The sequence below is a fragment of the Otolemur garnettii genome, unplaced genomic scaffold, assembly GCF_000181295.1.
Source record: "Otolemur garnettii isolate 467f Iridium unplaced genomic scaffold, OtoGar3 scaffold00011, whole genome shotgun sequence".
NCBI classification, from domain to species: Eukaryota; Metazoa; Chordata; class Mammalia; order Primates; family Galagidae; genus Otolemur; species Otolemur garnettii.
In genome coordinates this window covers 7,551,073-7,573,232 of record NW_003852406.1, presented here as the reverse complement: position 1 = coordinate 7,573,232, position 22,160 = coordinate 7,551,073, and the positions used below count along the sequence as shown (strand labels likewise).

Below are 22,160 nucleotides of genomic sequence, written 5' to 3'. Positions count from 1 at the left end.
GTGGAAATCACTTTATCTGGATTGTTTGAGAGAGGGTTCATATTGATTGATAAGCAGTCTATTGATTTTCAAGTAATTGTATCCTAAGTAAACTTTAGTTCTGCATGCTGGAGAAATGTGGTCTTCCAGTAGAGTAGAGATATGTAGGGAAATGTGTTATTTTAAGAAGAGGCCACCAGGACTGGGAGGATTACAGGACATATGGATACCATGTATAAAAGTAATAGGGGCATTTATATTGCCACTTCTGTGAGTGCGTATTCACTTAGTCCCTTAATTTAGTCCCCTAACATTGGCAGTAAAAATAAATAACATGAGTATCTTTTTTTTTTTTAAACAGGAATTTCAGTGGGAGAATGGGGGACACTCTGTGTTACTCCATAGCCGGGTTTCCCATAGAGAAGTCTTAGCCCTTGAGAATGGTGGTGCTGAAATGATTAGGAAAGCTGGTGGACTGTCTGGGACCCATCGAGAACAATAACTGGGGACTCTTCTTTGTGTGAAGAAGTTTCTGGGTGTTTTGAGGTGCTTAAAGAAAATAAAGATTATATGATATTTTTATTATCCCTTATATAGTTTGTAGAATTTTAGATTTTGGAGAGCATGAGCTCAGTCCTTCATTTTAGGAAGGAGAGAATTGAGACCTAGAGAGATGAAGTAGCTTTTGCCAAGGTCACAAAGTAGGCTGAGAGTGGAACTTGGGCTATAGCCCTGGTCTCCCGGTTTCTAGGCTGGTCCTAGTTGTACCCTGCGGACTACACCACACCATTTCCTAACTCCTCATCCCTCCATTCTCTATATGGTCCTCCTTAAGCCATAGCTACAGGAGAACAAGAGAAGAATGGGAGCTTTTTATTTGCTAGCAAGTGGTCCTACATAGGCTTCAACCCCTGGTGTCCACCATCATCAACTGCACTCCTTTTTCTTTAACTCTTATCCCTGCTGACCCTTGTCCTGGGCCACCACTTAGATAAGACTTGTCTTGAATGACTATAGATTCAATACAAGGGCCTTAAATTCTAGGAGCTGCCCACCCTCTGTCTCTCAACACCAAATAGAATTTCCTATTGACTTGGTTTTTGAGGCATGTAGCTGCCCAGTCTTTTGAAGATAATCTATTTAAGAAAGTTGTGGCTCAGTGCCTATAGCTCAACCGGCTAAGGCACCAGCCACGTACACCTAAGGTGGTGGGTTCGAATCCCCAGCCCGGACCTGCCAAACAACAATGACGGCTGCAACCAAAAACTAGCCGGGCGTTGTGGCGGGCGCCTGTGGTCCTAGCTACTTGGGAGGCAGAGGCAGGAGGCTCGCTTGAGCCCAGGAGTTGGAGGTTGCTGTGAGCTGTAATGCCATGGCACTCTACCCAGGGGGACAGCTTGAGGCTCTGTCTCAAAAAAAAAGAAAGTTGTAGCTGGGGAGAGAAAGTGAAACAATTGAAGGTTATGGGTTATTCTAGAATAAATGCTGAACAAATGGTGGGCCAAGGGGGAATCTGCTTATTTACTAATACTTGATTAACTTCATTGTGCAACAGATTGCTTACATAATAAGCAATATGTTTTGCAGTGTTGTTTCCAAATTAAATAAAGTCTTAGTGCAGTTTCTTTAAAAGAGTTTTTGAACTTTTGTTACTCATACTTTGGGCTACAGGCTTGTCACGTGTTTCAGGATCAGTCTTTCAGAACCCGGACTCTAGAAAGGATGAACATTTTTTTCTTTTTTAGGTGCTACAAAAAGCTTTATTTCCATTTGGTCCAAGGCTTGGGAGAGGACTCTTGTGGTTGGAGGGAGAGGCTCTGGCAGAATCCCTGATATGTTGAGAAGGGCTCCTCAGAAGTCACAGGGCACTGCAGGCTCCTACATGTGCTAGAGAGTGAGTCTTTGGCAGAGATACTTGCCCAGCCCAGCCTGGGGTCCGCTAGCTTGTGGAGGTTGTTTGGGTGGTTGCTGTCATCTTGATGAGTTTCTCTTCCTCATCTAGGAAGTGACTCTCCAGGAAGTCACAGAGATGGGGGTCTGTGCGGGTAGAACCCAGGGCATAAAGATGCAAGAGAACCTGGTTCAGGCCTTTTTCCAGGGCCAAGGTATCTTCCTTTGCATCCAGGGTTCCACCCCACTCATCTTGCATCCAGGATTGTATCCCATGCATCTTGCATCCAGGGTTGTACCCCACTCATCTTGCATCCAGGATCGCACCCCGTGCATCTTGTGTCCAGGGTTGCACCCCTACTCATCTTGAGATGACTTCTGCACATCCTGAAAGAAAGCGCAGTCGCCATGCTGTTTTGTGTCTTCAAGAGATGCTCAGCGCCCTCACACTTCTCCTCTGCCAACTAGCAGAAGTGGCTCCTGCCTTTCAGAACCACATTGTGGTGGTTGAAATAGTAGCCCAGAGAGAGGTAGATGGAGGAGGCCACAGATGCAAATTGACCAGGCAGTTGACGACTGTGTACACATTGGTGGGATAGTTCTGATGAATTTGGAAGCTCATGGTTGATCAGTACTAAGAAGCTTTCCACAAGTAAAATGGTGTTAGCTGTCTCCAGAAGCAGGAGATGGCCATGAAGATGGTCCTGGAAATTGCAAGTGGAGAGGAAAGAGACAGGAAAGCTGCTAAAGGCTGGAAGGAAGGGGGTCCCTGAGTCTGTACCATCCAAACACTCCTGCAGTGAGACCAGATCCACAGGACCCCTGAACATGCTTCCAGGATGAACTTTTTGAAAAGTGTTCTTTCACTGATGCTCAATAGTGAGGATTTATACTGAGTCACAGAGGGCTAGAGTCTAGAACTGCAAGGGCACTTAGCGATGATCAGATATGACCCCCTTCCTCTATAGATGGAGAAAGTGAGACATTGCACAGTTAAGTGGCCCCAGGTTACTCATTTGTATTGGTGTAAGGAGCTTTCTTGCTGAATTCTATCTTTTTATGTTGGGTTGTTCTCAGTTTCTTGCTGATTGAAGGGTGAAGTTCTATAGGCCCAAAGGACCATGGCCATTTAACAATAAAGGCAGATTCCCTTAAGAATGAAACATCCTGGCCACATACTGAAAAGTGTAGTAGTATGGTGAGCAGGGCATGGGTGGTGGAGGCAGATTCCTAATTCTACCATTTTCTACATGGGTGTCATTAAGTCAGTTTTTTTAATTATTAAATCATAGCTGTGTACATTAATGCATTTATGGGGTACAACGTGTTGATTTTATATACAATTTGAAATATTTAAAAGTGGTTAACATAGCCTTCATGGCATTTTCTTAGTTATTGTGTTAAGACATTTATATTCCATACTTAGTAAGATTTGACGTGTACCCTTGTAAAACACGCCATAGGTGTGGTCTGACCGATTTCCCTCCCTCCACCCATACTTCCCCTTCCTCATCCTTCCCCCTTCTCTTTCCCCTTCATTCTGAGTTGTATTTGGGTTGTAGCTTTCATATGGAAGTGTGGGTGCTTATATGTTAGTTTCATAGTAGAGCTGAGTACATTGGGTACTTTTTCTTCCATTTTTGAGATACTTTGCTAAGAATATGTTCCAGCTCCATCCATGTAAACATAAAAGAGGTAAAATCTCCATCTTTTTAAAGGCTGTATAATATTCCCATTAAGCCAGTTTTAAAGTCTTAAAAAATGATTTTTAACTGGCACATAATAATTGTATATATTTAGGATGTACCTAGTGATATTTTGATACATCATCAGATCAGCATACCCCAAAGAAATATTTACCATTTTTTTGAGTTGATAATGTTCAGTATCCTCTCTTCTAGCTATTTGAATATATGTGATTTAAACTATCAGCATTCTATGGAGGAATGGGATGCTAGAACTTATTCCTCTTGTCTAGCTGTAATTTTGTATCCTTTAACAAATCTCTCCCTAGGCCTCCTTCCCTCCCTATCCTCTAATAACTTCTACGATACTTTTTACTTCTATGAGATCAGCCTTTTTTAGCTTTTGCCTGTGAGTACCTGATGCCACATTTCACTTTCTGTTTCTGGCTATGTTGCTTAACATAAGGTCCTCTAATTCCATCTATGTTGCTGCAAATGACAGGATTTCATTTTTTATGGCTGAACAATATTCCTTTGTGTATATACACCATATTGTCTTTATCCACTCATCTGCTCTTGGACCCTTGGGTTGATTCTATATCTTGGCTATTAGTGCTGCAATAAACATGGGGGTGCAACTATCTCTTTGATATACTATTTCCCCCCCTTCCCCCATGATAGTTCTATCTGTAGTTTTTTTGAGGAACATCCATTCTGATCTCCTTAGTGGCTAGGCTAATGTGCATTCCCACCAGCAGTGTATAAGAGTTCCCTTTCCTTCACATCCTTACCAGCATTTGTTATCTTTTGTCCTTTTGATACTCGCTTCTCTGTCCTGAGTGACATGCTATCTATCTCATTGTAGTTTTGATTTGGATTTCCCTAGTGATTAGTGATGTGGAACATTTTCTCATATATTTGACTATTATGTTTGTGTGTCTTCTTTTGAGAAATGTCTGTTCATATCATTTGCCCATTTTCAATCAGAAAGTATTCGCCTTTTAGCCATTAAGGTGTTTGAGTTCCTTATATATTCTGGAGCATGTTTTCTTGAAGATTAAATTAGACAGTGTAAAGAAAGGATCTGTTATAAGCAGATATGTAATTAATGTAAATTCCTTGATATCACCCCCATGGAATCTTTATCCATTGTATGAAGTGCATTTCTGCTGGGGGTCTATTCTCTGCAGCAGCTCCATGGGGAGCAGGGCATATGGCAGCAAGGGGTCTGGTCCTCCAGAGGACTTTAAAAATTTTTTAGCATCAGAATTTCTTCCTAGTTGGTCCCAGTTTCCTTTATACTTGGGATAGAATTTCTAAAGAAGAACTTTGGGAACTGAATATAGTGGTTTCACTAGATTATTTTTATAAGGTACCCACAGAATCACCCTAGTCTGGTCCAACATTGTGAATTGTTTTTCAGTTGCTGTAGGACCCCCAGGTTGCAGGACACATAACCAGATGAACTAGCTATGCCTAATTTAGAGCATAGCAGAACAGGTTGGAACAAAAAAGTTGGCCATACGTAGAACCTAAACACTTAGATCAAGGAATGGGGACTGAATTAAGCAGTGAGCCTCAGCATTACCTCATGGGATGGTCTGATTAGACCACTTCAGGGCTTGATCCAGTTAGATCACAATTCTGACATCACCTCACTGTGTGATCTAATCCGATCAGGCTTCATTACACTCTGCCTGTCAAACCTGCCCCTTGACTCCAACTCCAGGGGACAGACATTGCCTTCTGTTGCCTTGTAGTCAACTCACAACAAAGCCTTTCTGTTTTCAAAAAGTGGTGCCATGATATTACCTTCTGGGACTGTTGTGCAGCGAGCCCATTGCTTACTTGCCCAGTAACAACAATAACACCTTTCACTTTGCTTCCAAGAACTGTAACAAGAATATTCTTCATTCACTTCGCTTTCATCAGTAGCCTCTCAGACATAGGAGGTAGCCTCTATCGGTGTACCCTTGGCATTTAATTCATTTATAATCTGTTCACTTGTATACTATGTATTATTTTGAAGGGGCTCAACTTTCTCAAGTTTTGTATGTTTCTTCTGTTCTCTCAGACAGAATTGGAGGGAACACAAGTCATCTGGTATATATTTTATTTATTTACCTTCCTTGGGGAAGTACAAGTTAAGGTATCTTATGTACTCGATTTAGAAATACCTGTGCAAGACACTAAGAATGTCTAAGAAACGCCAAGCAAGTTCTTGCCAATTCACTTAGAGTCCCATTTGAATTCTAGACTGACATAGGTTTCTCTGAACATACTCGTGGTAGAATTTTTCCTAGTAGAAAAAGACAAAGATGGTCATTGCTAAAGAAGCAAAGGTACTTAGATTCCACACCCAGAGAATAAAACCATAGGGCCTGGATGTGAGAAACACTCATTTGTTTTCATTCTTTCACTGGCCCATTTGCTTGTTCCTTTCTTCTATTTTAAATGAAATATTTAGCACCTTCTGTATGAAAAACATCATGGCTACTGTAGAGAACAGAGAAATGAATCAATTGTAGATATCAAGTAAGTCCCATGGGAAGCTGAGACTTTAGACTTCTCTGCATTTTTGTCAAAAAAGAACACAACACTTTACCCTTTTTCTTGAAAGTGCTGTTTCCATACAGATGGGCTCATATAATAGGAATAACTTTACCCCTAAATAGGCAGTCTTATCTCACTAAAAAAGGTGATGCATTGTACGTGTTAATTTTCTTTAACAATGACATCATTTGGCCTTCCCCTGCCATCATGTCTAATAAGGTGGCTGTGCTGGAGTCTGTACCGATAAAATGGTCACAGAGCTGGTTCCACTGGCCAGTAATTCAGGGAGATAACAACTGGTAATATTCGCTTTCATCTCTTAGAATGAATTTTAGCATCCCAATATTTGATGACAAATAGTCATAAAATGTGACATACAAGTAGTATAATACTAGTTGGGAAAATTAAAAATCATCGAAAGCCAAAATAAAAATTATAATCTGTAACCCAGAGATAAGAAAAACTACTATTTGGTAAAGCTTTTATACAATTGTATACATTTTGTACATATATATTTTTTAAAGTTTTTTTTGTTGTTGTTGAGAGGGTGTCTCACTGTGTTGCCCAGGCTGATCTTGAACTACTGGCCTCAAGTGATCCTCTTGCCTCAACCTCCCAAAGTGCTAGAATTACAGGTCTGAGCCACTGCTCCCAGCCCATAAATATTGATTTATAAATATGAAACATCATTATTTAAAATGATTTAAAAAGTAATCTGAATACATAATGAAAACAAATACTGAATGGCATGAAATAAAAATTTAGTCCTCTGTCCAACACCATCCCCTCATTCTACTTTCTATATACAGGAGTGCTTGACAATTTCTATTTTTATTTTTCTGATGACTCCTTTCATAACTCTAAAAATAATCTTATAACCCATCTTTCATTTCTCAGTGGATTCCCACACTATGGAAAAAAGCTTACATACAGTAATAGGTAACTCCCCTCTAATTTCCAAATTATAGTTAAAAATATATTCTATTAGCTTACTGTTATAATTTTAAATGATAAATCTCTTTTTCTTGATAAAATAACCTTAAATCTCTTGATTCTTGATTAGGTAAAACGTATAAATGTGTATCTTTAGCAATCCTTCCTCTTTTCTTCTCTCCACTCCTTATTGTGTTAATTTGTTCAAGGCTAAACAGGCGCCCACAAGGAGTGCCATTCATTCATAGTAATAGGTTCTTGTAGCTACTACTGTGAAGTCTCTTGTGAAAGGGTTTCATTTTATAGTTCACACACAGATACAGTTTAGGCTAAGAAGAAACAAGATTGATACATTTTATACATTATTTTCTGCATTTGTAATTAAGTGTTTTGCCCTTATGTCTATTCTAAAACATGAAAACCAACAAAATGACTACTCTGCATATTTACTCACTGGAGAACTATACAATGTGATATCGTCCTTCTGGAAATGGAGACTCCTCTGTGACTCAAGCTCTGATGCTTAGATGGGGAACTAAGTATAAAGGTCAAAAGAATTGTCTTGTCTTACATACCTTCACTTAGCTCAAAGTTGTGTTATGTTTCAGTTTCTTTCATTGTATTTTTTTCTTAAACTTTTTTCATTAACATGTAATTTACATATGGTAATTTTAAATTGCCTGGGTAGGGGTGGAGGTGCTGTAATACCAGGTTGATGCAAGGACTGGGGATGGGGCAAGCTCCAGCTCCATCTTTCTATTCCAAAAATCCATTTAATATGTTGTCCTTGAATAGAGGACATATCAGATATTAAACTGGCAAGAACAGATACTGTAGTGGATCTTAGCCAACAGGCTGAGAAGCAATAATTTTGTGAGTTTTTATTAACTTATTTGTCTCCGTAATATGACCCAAATCAAGAGAAGTAACTTTCATTACTCCCCCAAATTTGTGACCTTCTATAGTCTGTCCCTCTCCCATCCTCAGCGCCTAGTAATCAGTGATCTGTGTTCTATCCTTATGGTTGTGCTTTGTGAAATCATATTATATATAACCTTTTGACTGTGGCTTCTATCACTTATCATTATGCATTTGAGATTCATCCATTTTGTTAATTGAGTCAATAGTTTTGGTTGTTTTAGTTTTCCGAGTAATATTGTTTTTGTTGTACCAAACTTTTTCTTATCTATTTACAAGTTGAAAGATACTTGAGTTTGGATTTTTTTTATCATTTTGAATAAAGCTGTTATGGGAATTCATGTGTAAGTATTTATGTGGACAAATGCTTTCGTTTCTCTTGGGTAAATTGAGGTTGATGGTTTGTATGATGTGTAATATTTACAGTAAGTTGCCTGATTATTGTCCAAAGTGGTTGTATCATTTTGCATCTCCAATGCTAATTTTTTTTTTTTTTTTTTTTGGTGAGACAAAGTCTCAAGCTGTCACCCTGGGTAAAGGGCTGTGGCGCCACAGCTCACAGCAACTTCAAACTCTTCAGCTTAAGTATTTCTCTTGCCTCAGCCTCCCAAATAGCTAGGACTACAGACACCTACCACAACGCCAGGCTATTTTTTTGATGCAGTTGTCATTGTTGTTCAGCAGACCTGGGCCAGACTTGAACCCTCCATCTTCAGTGTATGTGGCCGGTGCCCTATTCATTGACCTATGGGTGCTGAGCCTCCAATGCAAATTCTTAGGCGAGTTGAAGTTTTATAACTTTCCTAGCAATTAGTATTGTCCCCTTTTTTCAATTTTGGCCATTCTAATATGTATGAAGTGCTAGCTTATGGTTTTAATTTATTTCTTCAATGATGAATAAGATTAAACATATTTTTATGTGTTTATTGGACATTATCTTATATTTCATTTGAAGTCTCAAAATCTTTCTCTTTTTGGTGAGGGTTCTTTGTTTTCTTATTATTGAATGAGTTTTGAGAGGTCTTTATATATTTTGGACACAAGTCCTTTATCAGATATGTGGTTTGTAAATATATATAGTGTTTTCTTCTAGTTTTTCGTTGTCTTCATAATGTTTTTTGAATAGCAGAGGTTCTTAATTTTGAAGTTCAGTTTATCAATTTTTTTTATGGATCATGTTTTAGAGTTTGAAAAAATCAATTTTGTATATAGTATTAAGTATAGAATTGAGTTTTTTTAAAAAAAGAATATGTAATTGTGGTAGCACCATTTGTTAAAAAGACTGTTCTTTCTCCATTAAATTTGCCTTTGTTGAAAATCAATTGATCATATGTGTGTGACTCTATTTCTATATTCTCTATTCTGTTTCCTAAATCTATTTTTAAGGGTTTATGTCCATACCAATAATTTTTAAAAAATTCTAACTGTTCATGGACAGCACAAAGATATGACTGATCTTTCTATACTTAGTTTGTATTTTCTGATCTTGCTAAATTCACTTATGAGTTCTGATAGCTTTTTTATTCTTCGGAATGTTCTTCATTTGTAAGTAAGGACAGTTTTGTTTCTTTGCAATCTTTTATTTCTTATTGCACTGGCTAACTTCAGTGTTAAGTTGAATAGGAGTGGTGAGAGTGGGCTTTCTTTCCTTGTTTCAGAGAGTAGGGTAAAGTATTCACTCTTACACCATTAAGTAGATATTAGCTTCTTATTGGCTATTACTAGGATTTCTGTAGATGTTTTTGTCCTGTTATCTCCTTTTATTCTAGATTTATGAATGTTTTCTTTTGAAATCATGAACAGTTTTGGATTTTATCAACTATATTTTCTACATCTATTGTGATGATCCTATTTTTCTTCTTTAAAGTCTTGATATTCCAACTTACAATGATTTTTAAATGTTTATAGCCTTGTATTACCAGGGTATACCATATTTAGTCATGAAAAGTTTATTTACTTTTTGATATTGTTGGATTGATTTGAAAATGTTGTTAAATTAGTTTCTGTGTTCATGACGGTATAGTTTACTATAGTTTTCTTATAATTTCTTTCCCTGCTTTTTATATTAAAAAGTATTCATTTCAGAATGAATTGGCAAATATCTGTCTATCATCTTCGGTTTTATGAAAGAGTCTGTGTAAATTTGGTAGGTAGTATTTCTTTCTTAAATGTTTGGTAGTATTATTGGTAAAGCTATCTGAACCTGGAATTTTCTTTATGAGAAAGTTTTTAACTACACTTTCAATTTTTTTGTAATAGATGTAAGAGCTATTCAGGTTATCTATTTCTTCTTGATTAAACTTTCATGATTTTTATCTTCATATGAAATTTTTCATTTAGTCTAAGTTGTTACATTTACTGTCCTAAAGTTTCCATGATATTCCCCTTTGTCCCTGCAATGCCTGTGGACTTTGGTGGAACCTTTCTACTGACTGATATTGGTAATTTGGTCAGTTTGGCTAGAGTTTTATCCATTGTTCTTTTCAAAAAAAAAAAATCAATCTCTGGCTTCATTAATTTTCTATACTGTTTTTCTATGTTTTATAACATTATTCTTCTTTCTTTTGCTTATTTTGCATTTAATTTGCTCTTATTTTTCTAGTTTTTTTTCCAAATTTGGGATAGGGTGCAGTGGCATTATCACAGCTTACTGCAACCTTAAATACCTGTTCTCAAGAAATTCTTCTGCTTGCCCCAGTTCCCTGAGTAGGCAGGACTATAGGTGTGCAATGCCATGCCTGGCTAATTTTTAAACTTTTTATAGAGATGAGATCTTGCTGTGTTGCTCAGGTTGGTCTCTAAACTCTGGCCTCAGATGAACCTACCACTTTGGCCCCCCACATTTAGGTTTTTTAGAAAAATTCTTCCTCATAGGAACAATGCTCTGACGAGCATTCTTATCCTTAGCTACTTAATTATAACAGCAAACTCTCTTGCAGCGATTAATATGTACCAGTCTATGTACTTTACGTATATCAACTTATTCCTAAAATAACCTCAGGAGGTTGTTTACTATTGTTACGCCTGTTTTACAGATGAGGAAACTGAGGCACAGGTACATTAACTGCCTGGCACAAAGACAGTTTATAAATAGCAAAGTTAGGATTTGAACTCATTCAGTTTGGCTCCTGAGTCCCTGCTCTTAACCCCTGTGCTGTTATTTTCTTAACATAAATCTCTGGAGTTGGAATTGAGGGGACTCAAAAAAGGGATCCCATTTTTATTAAAAAAAGAAAGTACTCCGAGTAATTATTTGCTTGGCACTTAGGAAGCAGAACTATAGCAGTGATATAATCTGAGGGTTTTACGTTTCATGATGAAAATCCAGAGACTGGCTTAAGGGTGGCTCAGAGGGATTCTAGGTGCCAGAGGACCATCTCTGAGAGTTGAAGGAATCCTATCCATTTATAATTCTGCAGTGCTGCAGAGGAAAATTGCTTTCTCTGCCAGCAAAAGTCAATTTTATCATCTCTGCCTTGTAGGGAGCTTTATGTTGTCCGGTCTATTCCTTAGAGAGAGAGGAAAAAATAAGCAGAATAAAAAATGAAGTTAGCTGTGGTCTTGCAATTGCACCATGCTGAAAGTGGCATTTGGAATACATCATCTGAGCTCAAGCTTGTAAATGTCTTTTTAAAAGTGTAACTCCCTATTTGTTTAAAAAAAGGCTAATGTTTTTAGAGAAGTTGAAGTAGGGAAGGGGTATTAACATACAAAAGCCAGAGGACTGTTAAAACCCATTGCTAGTGATCTGATGTTTATACTGACATTATATGGTCATTTAAAGAAAGCTTATTGCTGAACAGAAGCTGAATTTGCCTGTTAATAGGAGGAGGAATGGAGGAAGTTTTGAATGATTATTATTTATTCATTACAATTTCTGCTGCCAGACTTCTGCATTCCAAGGGAGGAAACATTCAGAAGCTGCTGGTGTAAAGAACGCAGCAATTATTTAAAAATTTTTGCCATTACATTTTGATATCCGCCAATTGGTAGCAGTAGAATGTTACTAAAGCTGAAGGAACAGGAAATAGTCAGTATATTTCAACAATTAAATAGCCACTTGGAAGGGTTAGTGTTTAAAAAATATGCAAATTATGTAAGATTCCCAAGAAAGTATACTTCGGAGGAAGCAGTCATGACCTAAAATGCTATCACTAGCCTCAATCTTATCCTTAGTTGCTGAGTTGCAACTATAATTCTGCATATATGTGTAGAACCTATTTTGTGTGTGTGTGTGATTCTTTCCAGAGATGTGCATGGGAATAGAGAGAAGAGAGCATCAGATATTCTTGATAACTGAAAGGAGAGGATGAGCTTTATTTTGCAGGCCAGACTTACCAAAGTGATAATGCCAGTGATACCACATGTTGGGATTCTCAGCATCATTTCCCCTTTTCATGGATTTCTGTCTCCATCGCCCCTTTTAACATGGACACTGACCTCTATCAGAAAGCATGGATCCATACTTCCCTAAATAGCGAAATGAATCTCAATTTAGTACTTCCTTGGGATATTTTAAACCCAATAACAAAATAGGAAGCCCTCTTAAAACCAGTTGAAAACAAAATTTGGGGGAGAAGAAGTTGGCGCACTAAATGTCAAGATTTATCTTTATATATGATGTTGTGTATTGGTACAGACACAGACGAGTAGAGCAATGGAATTTAATAAATCCATGAACAGACCTGTACCTGCAGGAAAACTTGCTATGTAACAAACGGTATTCCAAAGGCATACACAGCAGACACAGAGCCAAATGAAGATCTGAATTCAGAAAACAGAATTTAGAATAAAATAGGAGCCCAGCTTTATGACTTTAGGATAGAGAAAATCCCCCCACATACACACCAAAAGTATAATTCAGGGCAGACAATATTAGATGACTTCAGGCACATCCAAAACATACATAATCAAAATCAAAAGGTAAGGCACAAACTAAGATGTAATACACATAACTGATGAAAGAAGAGTATCCAGAATATGTTAAAGAACTCTTACAAACCATTAAAACTGACAACTCAGTAGAAAAGTGAGCAAAAGATATAAACAGGCAGGCAGTTCTTAGACTCAAACAGCCAAATGGCCAGTAACCTGTGACCAAGACGTTCTTATCATTTTCCTTCAGCCTAATTAAACTTTAGGCAGGCTGCTTTCTGATTTTAAGCCCCGATTTCCCTTTTCTTGGGGCACTTTAGAAAATGCAAAATCATAATTTTTTTCTATACTCCTTTGTGATGTAAATCTTTCAAAAAGCCTCTTACCAGTTTTACAATATAGGAATTTCTTTCACAAAGACTTCGAGCTATCCCTTTGAGATGTAACCCTCAAGGAAGATAGCACCTGTATCTCCTAGTCTCTGTGGAAGGAAAGGGATCTGAATTCAGTGGGGACCAGTTAGTAAACACAGGCGACATAGGGGCAAGAAAAACATTAGCAAACGTGGAATGACTCAAGGTCCTGGACACATTCCATTGCTCTATGGCCCTTCCTCCTAAAGTCCTAGTACTCTTCCACTAGCTCACCCCAGCACTTGAAAATCTCCTTGCTCTTTCTCTCAGTGGAGTTGAGTTTAGGCTGCATTTAGGTTTCTCTCCATTATTGCAGTAGCCTCGAATGAAGTATGTCTTATTTTAACTTTGTTCATTCAACTTTTGCTTTCAACCCCCTTCCCCTATCAGGAAAATACAAAATATAAAAGTACACATAATACTATTTCACAGCCATCAGAATGGGATATATTAGTGAGACTGGAGAGCAATAGGAGCTTGTCTATAATCCTGGTACAAATGTAAATAGGCATAATCCTTTCAGGGCACAACCTGGGAATCTTAGGAGAGTTGAAGCTGTGCCTATTCTCTGAAGTAACCTCTTTTTAAGGTGCACTCAGGGGTACCAGGAGAATCTGTAGAATCAAAAGCTGCAATCAATCTAGTTAACTATCAATGGAAGAATGGATTAAGGTATTCCTATAAATATGCATTCTATAGAGCCACAGATAAAGCTCACAAATATAAATTGAGCCCCCAAATGAAGTTAAGGTGCTGTGTGTATTCTTCTGCATCAAGAGTAATCACTGGTATAGAATTTGAAAGCATGTTAAATAATATATTGCCTAGGAATCTATACATATCACCATGAATTGTAAATATTTTTGCTGTATGATAGATGCTCAGTTCTGAGGGTGGGTTACCTCTAAGGGGGAGGGTTGGAAGGGGAAGAGTGTAGTGAATCAATGAGAAACACATGGGCATTCTCACATAGCCTGAGTCCTATAGTTTTTTAAGCTGAATAATAGAACCACAGCGATTATAATGCCCTTAATACATTTCTAGGTCTAAAACTTTGATTACAAAAAAGTGGTTTTGGGGGAAAGAGTTGCTTTTGTTTTATTATTTCAATATCTAGGTGTTTGAATTTTTTACTGTGTCCTTGAGTAGAATACTCCCAGAGCTATAAATAGGATGGCTGTAACTCCAATCTGGAACATGATATGATCTGAGTCACTTTCTGGACACTCAAGCCTCCTTCAGGGAGAAATGGAAATGCCAATACTTAGCAGACAAGTCTTGGGAATAATAGTTGACACTATGAGCCAATTAGGCTTCTTTTACCTCAAAGGCAGGACAGAGCCCATCATACCGAAGGTCTCAAGTAACTCTGACTGAGATAAAAAGGCAGAGAGGGACCTGGCGTTGTAGACAAGTTCCTTGTCAGATTTCTACCTTTCTTCTTCTTCCTACCCTGCATCAATTTTTATGATGAGGAATAACTTCTTGTACAAGTTTGGAAGGTTCTCCCAAACACACAGGTGGGCTCCAGTAGTATTTCCAGGGGTGATGTCCTTGGCTAGGAGGAAGGGGCCAAGAGGGGTATTGGTGGCAAAGCCCGAGCGAAGGTGGGTAGAAATTGGGTGGTGGTGGGGGCACCACTACTGCTCATTTTCTACTCTCCCTCATGGCTGAATATCCAGACAAAGCTCACAGAGGGATTTAGAATGAAGAGGGGGAATAGGTAGGTATCACTACCTATTTTGGAAACCTATCAGAAAATACTTTCAGAAATTATGAAACTAAAATTTATAAGATGAAAATTGGGATAAATAGAAATGCCTGTGTTAGTGTTCAAAAATAAATGTGTGTTACACAGAATTGAGATTGGTTGGTCAATAGTGTACAGAAAAAAGGTCTGGTAGATTTTAGTTAATGAAAAAGTTCTCAGGGGACAATGCCATCACCAAATAGGTTAATTCTGTTTGAGGCTGCATTAATAGAAGCATGGTGTATAAAATGGGGGAAGTGATAGTCCCTGCTACTCTGTGTGATAGCTAGTAAACATCTGGAGTATTGTATTCAGTTCCAGATGCCACACTTAAGGATGGATGTTAATAAACTGAGGAGTCTCCAGAGTAGTAGTTCAGAAGCTGGTCAATAGATTATTTGTGAGATGTTAATAACACATTTCCCCCCACCCCCCGAATCCTATTGTCACAGAAGACTACATACTTAAAACTGCTTCCTATATATTCACTATTAACATTAACTTATTCAGTAATATGTCTAATCCTGCATTGAAAACCCATTTGACTTTGTTAAGCTACCTAAGCAGTTGACAAAATAAAATCTTCTAAAAAACTTTCAGATATGTGTGAAGACCTTAATATATTATAAGGAGCCTCATTTCAGAAGAGTTATGTAAGTCTCCAAGGCAAAAGAAGCAATGTTTGTGAGTGCTCTGTAGTTGGTATTGTTGTTTTTTTTATTAAACTTGTGTTACAGGATAGTTTTTTGATTATCAAGAGAAACTAAAGAGTGGCTTGTTCAAGTTCTCCCTAGTCACCCATATCCTTCAACTAATTGAGCAAAACAGCAGCACTAAATGAGAGAAAAGAGGTCTATTTTTTGGGGGGTGGGTAGTGCATACACTAGGCAGATACACAGGTGGCACTGACTATACTTATCTCTTACTTAAATTCTTGGTCCCAAGGCCAGACACCCTTGCTTAGAGGTAGCTGGTGATGCACGTTGAGGAGAATGGGTCTTGCGCTCTACCATGGATGATGCTATGCCTCCATTTTGGTTCCATGGCTGATGGTTATGGGAGAACTTGTATGAATAGTCTTGTTTTCAGTGATCATAGAGCAAGCAAATGTGTCCTTCAGGAAACCCACCTTCTGATTGGTCCGCTTGTAGAAGAGCTAACCTTTAAAAGAGTGACACCACTTTGTGCTAGCAGGGATGTACCGCAACTGCAAGGCTCACAGATTGTTGGTAGCAGTACGAGGTGGTACACCCACTTTGAGAAATTTTGGTAGTTTCTTATAAAGTTAAGCATACTTTTACCAAATGGTTCAACCATTTCACTCCCAAAGGAATTTTAAACATATGTGTTCACAAGAATTCGCGTGAAAATGTTTTAGTAGCTTCATTCACAATCACCATTCCACTCTGTGTTTACCCAAGAGATATGAAAGTGAATTTCTATAGAAATACTTGTACATAAATGTTAATAGCAGTCTTATGTATAAAAGTCCCAAACTGGAAGCAACACCAAATGGTCACCAATTAGTGGTCAACAAATTATTATATATCCATAGAATGGAATATGCCATTGAGCAGTAAAAATAGGCATTGATTCATGCAACATAGATAATCATCAAAAACACTTTCCTAAGTGAAAAAAGCCAGACACAAAGCCAATGTATTGTATTCAGCTGATTCCATTTATGAGATAACTGACTAGAGGTTATTAGAGGTTGAGGATCAATAAAGGGGGCGGATAGTAAAAGGGTGTGAGGAAGTATTTCAAGTGATGGAAATGTTATGTATCTTGATTATGGCGTGGTAGTTATGACTGTATATTTGTCAAAATCAGATACTACACTTCAAGAAAGGTGGATTTTGTCTGTAAATTATACCTCAGATCTTGTTGCAGAAGAACTAAGGCATAGATACATTGCCAAAAAGAACAAACATAAATAATGGAAGAGAGAAATATTAACATAAAACAGACATGCGTTTAGTGTTAAACATATTAACCAGGGCAATGTTGATAATAGGCAATACTCTTGAAGATGACCTGAGGGCTGTGAACTGTAAGTACCCGACACCATGGCAGCCACATATGTAAAACAAACTATTGGTTATGCATGAAGAACTTAATAATTTTAATATGTAATAATTTTAATTTTAATATGTAAGATTGTGTTATACTTCTTTCAGAATCAAATATAGTAAACAAAAAGGCAGAGAAAGTGAATATAGTTGTCCCTCAGTACATGCAGGAGATTGGTTCCAGGGCCATAGCACACACCCAAATCCACATGTACTCAAGTCCCACAGTGAGCTCTATAGAACCTTATATGGAAAGTTGGTCCTCCATATACTTGGATTTCACATCCCATGAATACTGTATTTTCTATCCATGCTTGGTTAAGAAAAATCCCATATGAGTCGTCTTGTGCAGTTCAAACCCCTGCTGTTCGAGGGTCAATTGTAATACAGAAACAATCGAACGCAGTAAATATGTAAGGAACCTCTATGGGAAGAGCTGTACAATAGATACTTTTGAGTACATACCTTGAGAATATATACTTTTATCTGTACACACTGAATATTAAAAAACTGACCACAGATGTGGCCAAAAAGAAAACCTAAATTGATAAAAGCATGAAACCTATCTGGAGGTTTTCATTTTCTGTTGTTTGGATGTATGCATATGTAAATTGGAAAGATGGATTTGGTATGACCAGAAATTTATTGAGAGGAATACTATTAAAAGAAAGACAAGGTACTGAGCAATGGGAGAGAGATGATTCTACTGTAGTTAATAAAAAAGCAAAAAAAAAAAAATACATTTTACAAATATGCAAATATTTGTGTGAGCAAGGAGAGAATATGGAAGGACACATACTAGATTGTTATTGTTTAACTCAAAAAGTAGGACATGTTTGGGGCTCAGAGTATTGCTGTCATATATAATTCCAATGTTTCGCAGGTTACAATTGTGATTTATTGGAAATTGTAGAATAAAAGGCCTTAAAAGCTGTAAATGGATGTAAAGCTTGTGATGTACTTCTTCATAGATTGTTTGTCATTGTTCTCTGTTCTTGTCTTTGGGTGAAATTTCCAGCCCCTTCCCATTCACTATAGATTTTGGAGGAACAGAAAGTGCCTCTTTGTTATATAGGAATTAGGGATCCTTAAACAGCCCTGACCGGAAGTTTCAGGTTTGATCTTTGTTTATAATACGTGCATGAATATTTTCCATTAATTAGTTATATAAATATTTGTGTGACTACTGCATCCTAAATACTCTGCCAGCCCCGGAGATACAGTGGGGGAATAAGCTAAGCCCAGTTCCCACCCTGAAGGAGGTTACATGTCCATGCATATACCTTGAAGGTACCGGAGAAGTTCCAAGCAGAGACTTCCAGTTATGGTCTAAAAGGGAACCTGGACTGATCCCTAGAAGTTCCAAAAATAGAACAGAGTCTGGTCATTTGCAAAGCCGTTTTGCTAGGAAAGAACAAGATTTCCCAATTTAGAAATTTCTCTCTCTCTTGCTAACTAAAGCAGAAACTCTATTTTGTTTTATCAAGGAATTTAGTCCTTGGGTTTTAACTTGATGAGAATGTGGTTGATACCTTATCACTGGCCACAACTGGAAACCATAGTTATTCAATGTGAGCACTTAAGCGCAGCTGGAAACACCATGAACCAGGCATATGGTGTTTCTGCCACAGCTGGGTGAGAGACAATATAGCATATGCAGTCTCTTTGGGACTCCGAGGATCTATAGAGAGAGTGACAGCTGCTTTATTAAATCTTCCCCTTCTTTTCAAATGCATTGCACAGCAAGAATTTTATTCTGTACTGTGTTAGGCCTTCTTCTGTTTTAGCAGATGTCTACAGTCCTGAGATAAATGTCTTCCCTATTTAATGCTTCTATTAAAAGTTCCCCGTGGCCATAGACAGAGGTAATCTCCAGATGGCTGGAAACATTTCAGAGGAATCAGTACGATATGTATACTTGGAACATGTTGGGATGTTAACCTCAAGTATCTGAAGTCACTCTGCTATCTCTGAGGATTTGAGAAACATTCATTTAGGGAGAAAAGCAAAACTATAGCCCAGAGAAAATGAATTGGATTCATGTCAGTATTATGGGTTTATTTAAGAAAGTGAGTATGAGAGTCTCATCTGTTTCATGTAGGTAACTATCCAGAAAATAAAGCATCTAGTTGCTTGGTTGTATAACCTGAAGATTGGTAGAGCCTTTGATTTAAATATTTTCAACTCCCTATTTGTGTTTTCTTCTTCTGTATCTCTAGAAGTTCTGAATCCAAAAGAAAACACCAATCAAAAAAAACTATGAAAGATGTCGAAATGGGAAAAGAAAGTTTAGTGGGTGTCTTGCTTAGCTGATCCATCTAGGTCGTTTCATTGTTTTGAGGTTGTGTTATACTTTTAAAAATTATATAAGCCTGATAATAAATTGTTGTGAGGTTATCTTCTTTTGAGGTTATCTTATACTTTTAAAAATTATATAAGCTTGATAAATGATTTTTGGCCAGTGAAATGCACATTTGTTGTGTCCACTGAAATACATTTATTTTTTGCCTTGTGGTAGCATTTTTCAGTATTTGTGAAATAATTTTAGAGATTCTTGTTTCCTATATATGTTTCTGCTTTTGGGATTTCCCTTTGAATGAGGTGTAACATTTTACTACTTTGTTGTTAATAAATGAATTATATAAATTATATAATCTATATTGATGTTAATATGGTGGTCATGATTTTTTTTTAAAAATATCCTGGGAGGGGGTGGTGCCTGTGGCTCAAAGGAGTGCCGGCCCCATATACTGGAGATGGTGGGTTCAAACCCAGCCCCAGCCAAAAACTGCAAAAAAAAAAAAAAAATTTTATGTATATCTCCTGGGAGGGGTTGTGCAAGATGGTAGAGTAGGACTCTGCAAAGACTGTCCCCTCAGTAGAAACATCAGTTTGAGGAATTAACTGTATGCAAAAATACTTTCATAAGAACTAAGAAAACAAGAGGAGAGATGACAGTACCTAGTTGAAGCACAATAATAAGAAAAGCTGCATGGAAGAGGGAAGGAAGGACAGCTTTACATTACCCACACTACCCGTCCCCCACCCCCAGGCAGCACAGTGTGCAGAAGGGAGACTGCTTACTTGAGGAAAAGAGAAGGAAGTGATGAGAAGCCCAACAGTGAGCCCACTACAAAAATCCACTCAAAAGATAGATCAAAGCCTTAAATGGAAGACCTAGAAATAGGAAACTCCTAGAGAAAAGCATACAGAAAAATTTCCATAACATGAGTCTGGGCTGTGACCTGGTGACTATAACTCAAAGCACAGACAAACAAAATCAATCAACAAAGAGACGATTTACATTTTAGAAGAAAATATTTGCAATCTATACATTCATAAAGGGTTAATATCCAACATATATAGGGAACTAAAACATTTCAATAGCAAGAAAATAACCCAATTAAAAAATGGACAAAGGGCATTTCTCAAAAGGAGGCATACAATTCATCAGTAGGTGTGAAAAAATGCTCAACATCACTAATCATCAAGGAAATGAAAATTAAAACCACATTATCGCCTCATACCTGTTAGAATAGCTATCATGAAAAAGACAAAGGATAACAAAGGTTGGCAGGGATGTAGAGAAAAGAGTACCCTCACAGGGTGGTGCCTGTGGCTCAAAGGAGTAGGGTGCTGGCCCTGTATACTGGAGGTGGTGGGTTCAGACCTGGCCCCGGCCAAAAACTGCAAAAAAAAAAAAAAAAAAAAAAAAAAAAAAAATCCTCACATGGAATCGGTGGGAATTTAAATTAGTATAGCCATTACAGGAAACAGTATGAAAGTTTCTCAGAAAATTAAAATACAGCTACTATATAATAAAGCAACTCCACTACTGGGTATATATCCAAATGAAATAAAATCAGTCCATCCAAAGGGTATCTACGCTCCTAAGTTTATTGCAGAATTAACAATAGCCAAGAAATGGCATCAACCTATGTTCCTCACAAAAACAAAGATAAAATGTTTTATACATACACAACAGAATTCTAGTCAGCCATAAAAAAGGAAATTCTGTCATTTGTGACAATATGAATGAACCCGGAGGATAATATGTGATGTAAGCCAGGACAGAAAGACAAATCCTGAGTGATCTCACTCATACATGGAATCTAAAAGGTCGATGTTATTGGAATACAGAGAGGAATGGTGGTTACCAGAGGCTGCAGCGGTTGGGGGAATGCTGGTCAAAGGATGCACAATTTCAGTTAGGAACGTATTGTACAACATGGTGACTATTGTTTATAACATATTATTAAAGATACTAAGAGTGGGCGTAAAGTGTTATCAAAAGTGATATCTTATGTGAGGTAGTACATATGCCAATTGGCCAGAGTCATTCATTTCACAATGTACCTATGCTTCAAAACATCATGTTGTACAGAGTGAAAACGATTTTTTCTGTCAATGTAAAAAAGAAAAAGTCCTTTAGCACATTTATTCAAAAGATACATCATCATGTCCTAAAGAATAGTCTGAAGGACATACTCTGAAGTACTAGTTCCACTGAGTCCTTGCTGGTGAGGTGCTTGAAGAAGTAGCCTCCCGTTGTGCCAGCTTCTGGGCTTCCCCTTCAAATTCAGGAGGATACTCCACTTTGGGCATTCAGGATCCAGAACTTGCAGAGAAAGCACGAAACTTAGGCTGTGATTTGGTTTTTGACCATCACTTTTTCTTGATCTTAGAATAATTTTTATCATTCAATATGTATTTAATGAATATATAATATGCCTGTTATTCCTCATGTTGTTTATAACATTTTGTCAACTACTGAAAATAGTCTAAAGACAGAAATTAACATCACTAATCCCATCGTGGAGAGATAGCCAATACTAAAAATAGCCAATACTAAAAATTGTGTGTTCTACGCTTTACCCCATGCACACATGAATTTTACACATTTATTTTAAAAGAATAATGATATATTGAATTTTATATGCTGATTTTTCAGTTTAATTATTCTTAACATCTCCCATGACCTTAAATATTGTATTTAAGAAGTATACTTTTCATGCTTAATAATATTTAATTCTGTTGACCTAGTACAATTTATTTAATCCTCTACTTTTATTAAATTATTTCTACATCTTTG

At 37.4% G+C, this 22,160-nt stretch overlaps 1 non-coding gene across 1 annotated transcript; it reads right to left on the bottom strand.

Annotated features, from left to right (window-relative positions):
* Window positions 1-7,719: 7,719 nt before the first annotated feature.
* On the bottom strand, window positions 7,720-7,907 carry LOC111723501. The gene has a single exon (XR_002772028.1). It is a non-coding gene; the product is annotated as a U2 spliceosomal RNA (small nuclear RNA).
* Window positions 7,908-22,160: the final 14,253 nt, after the last annotated feature.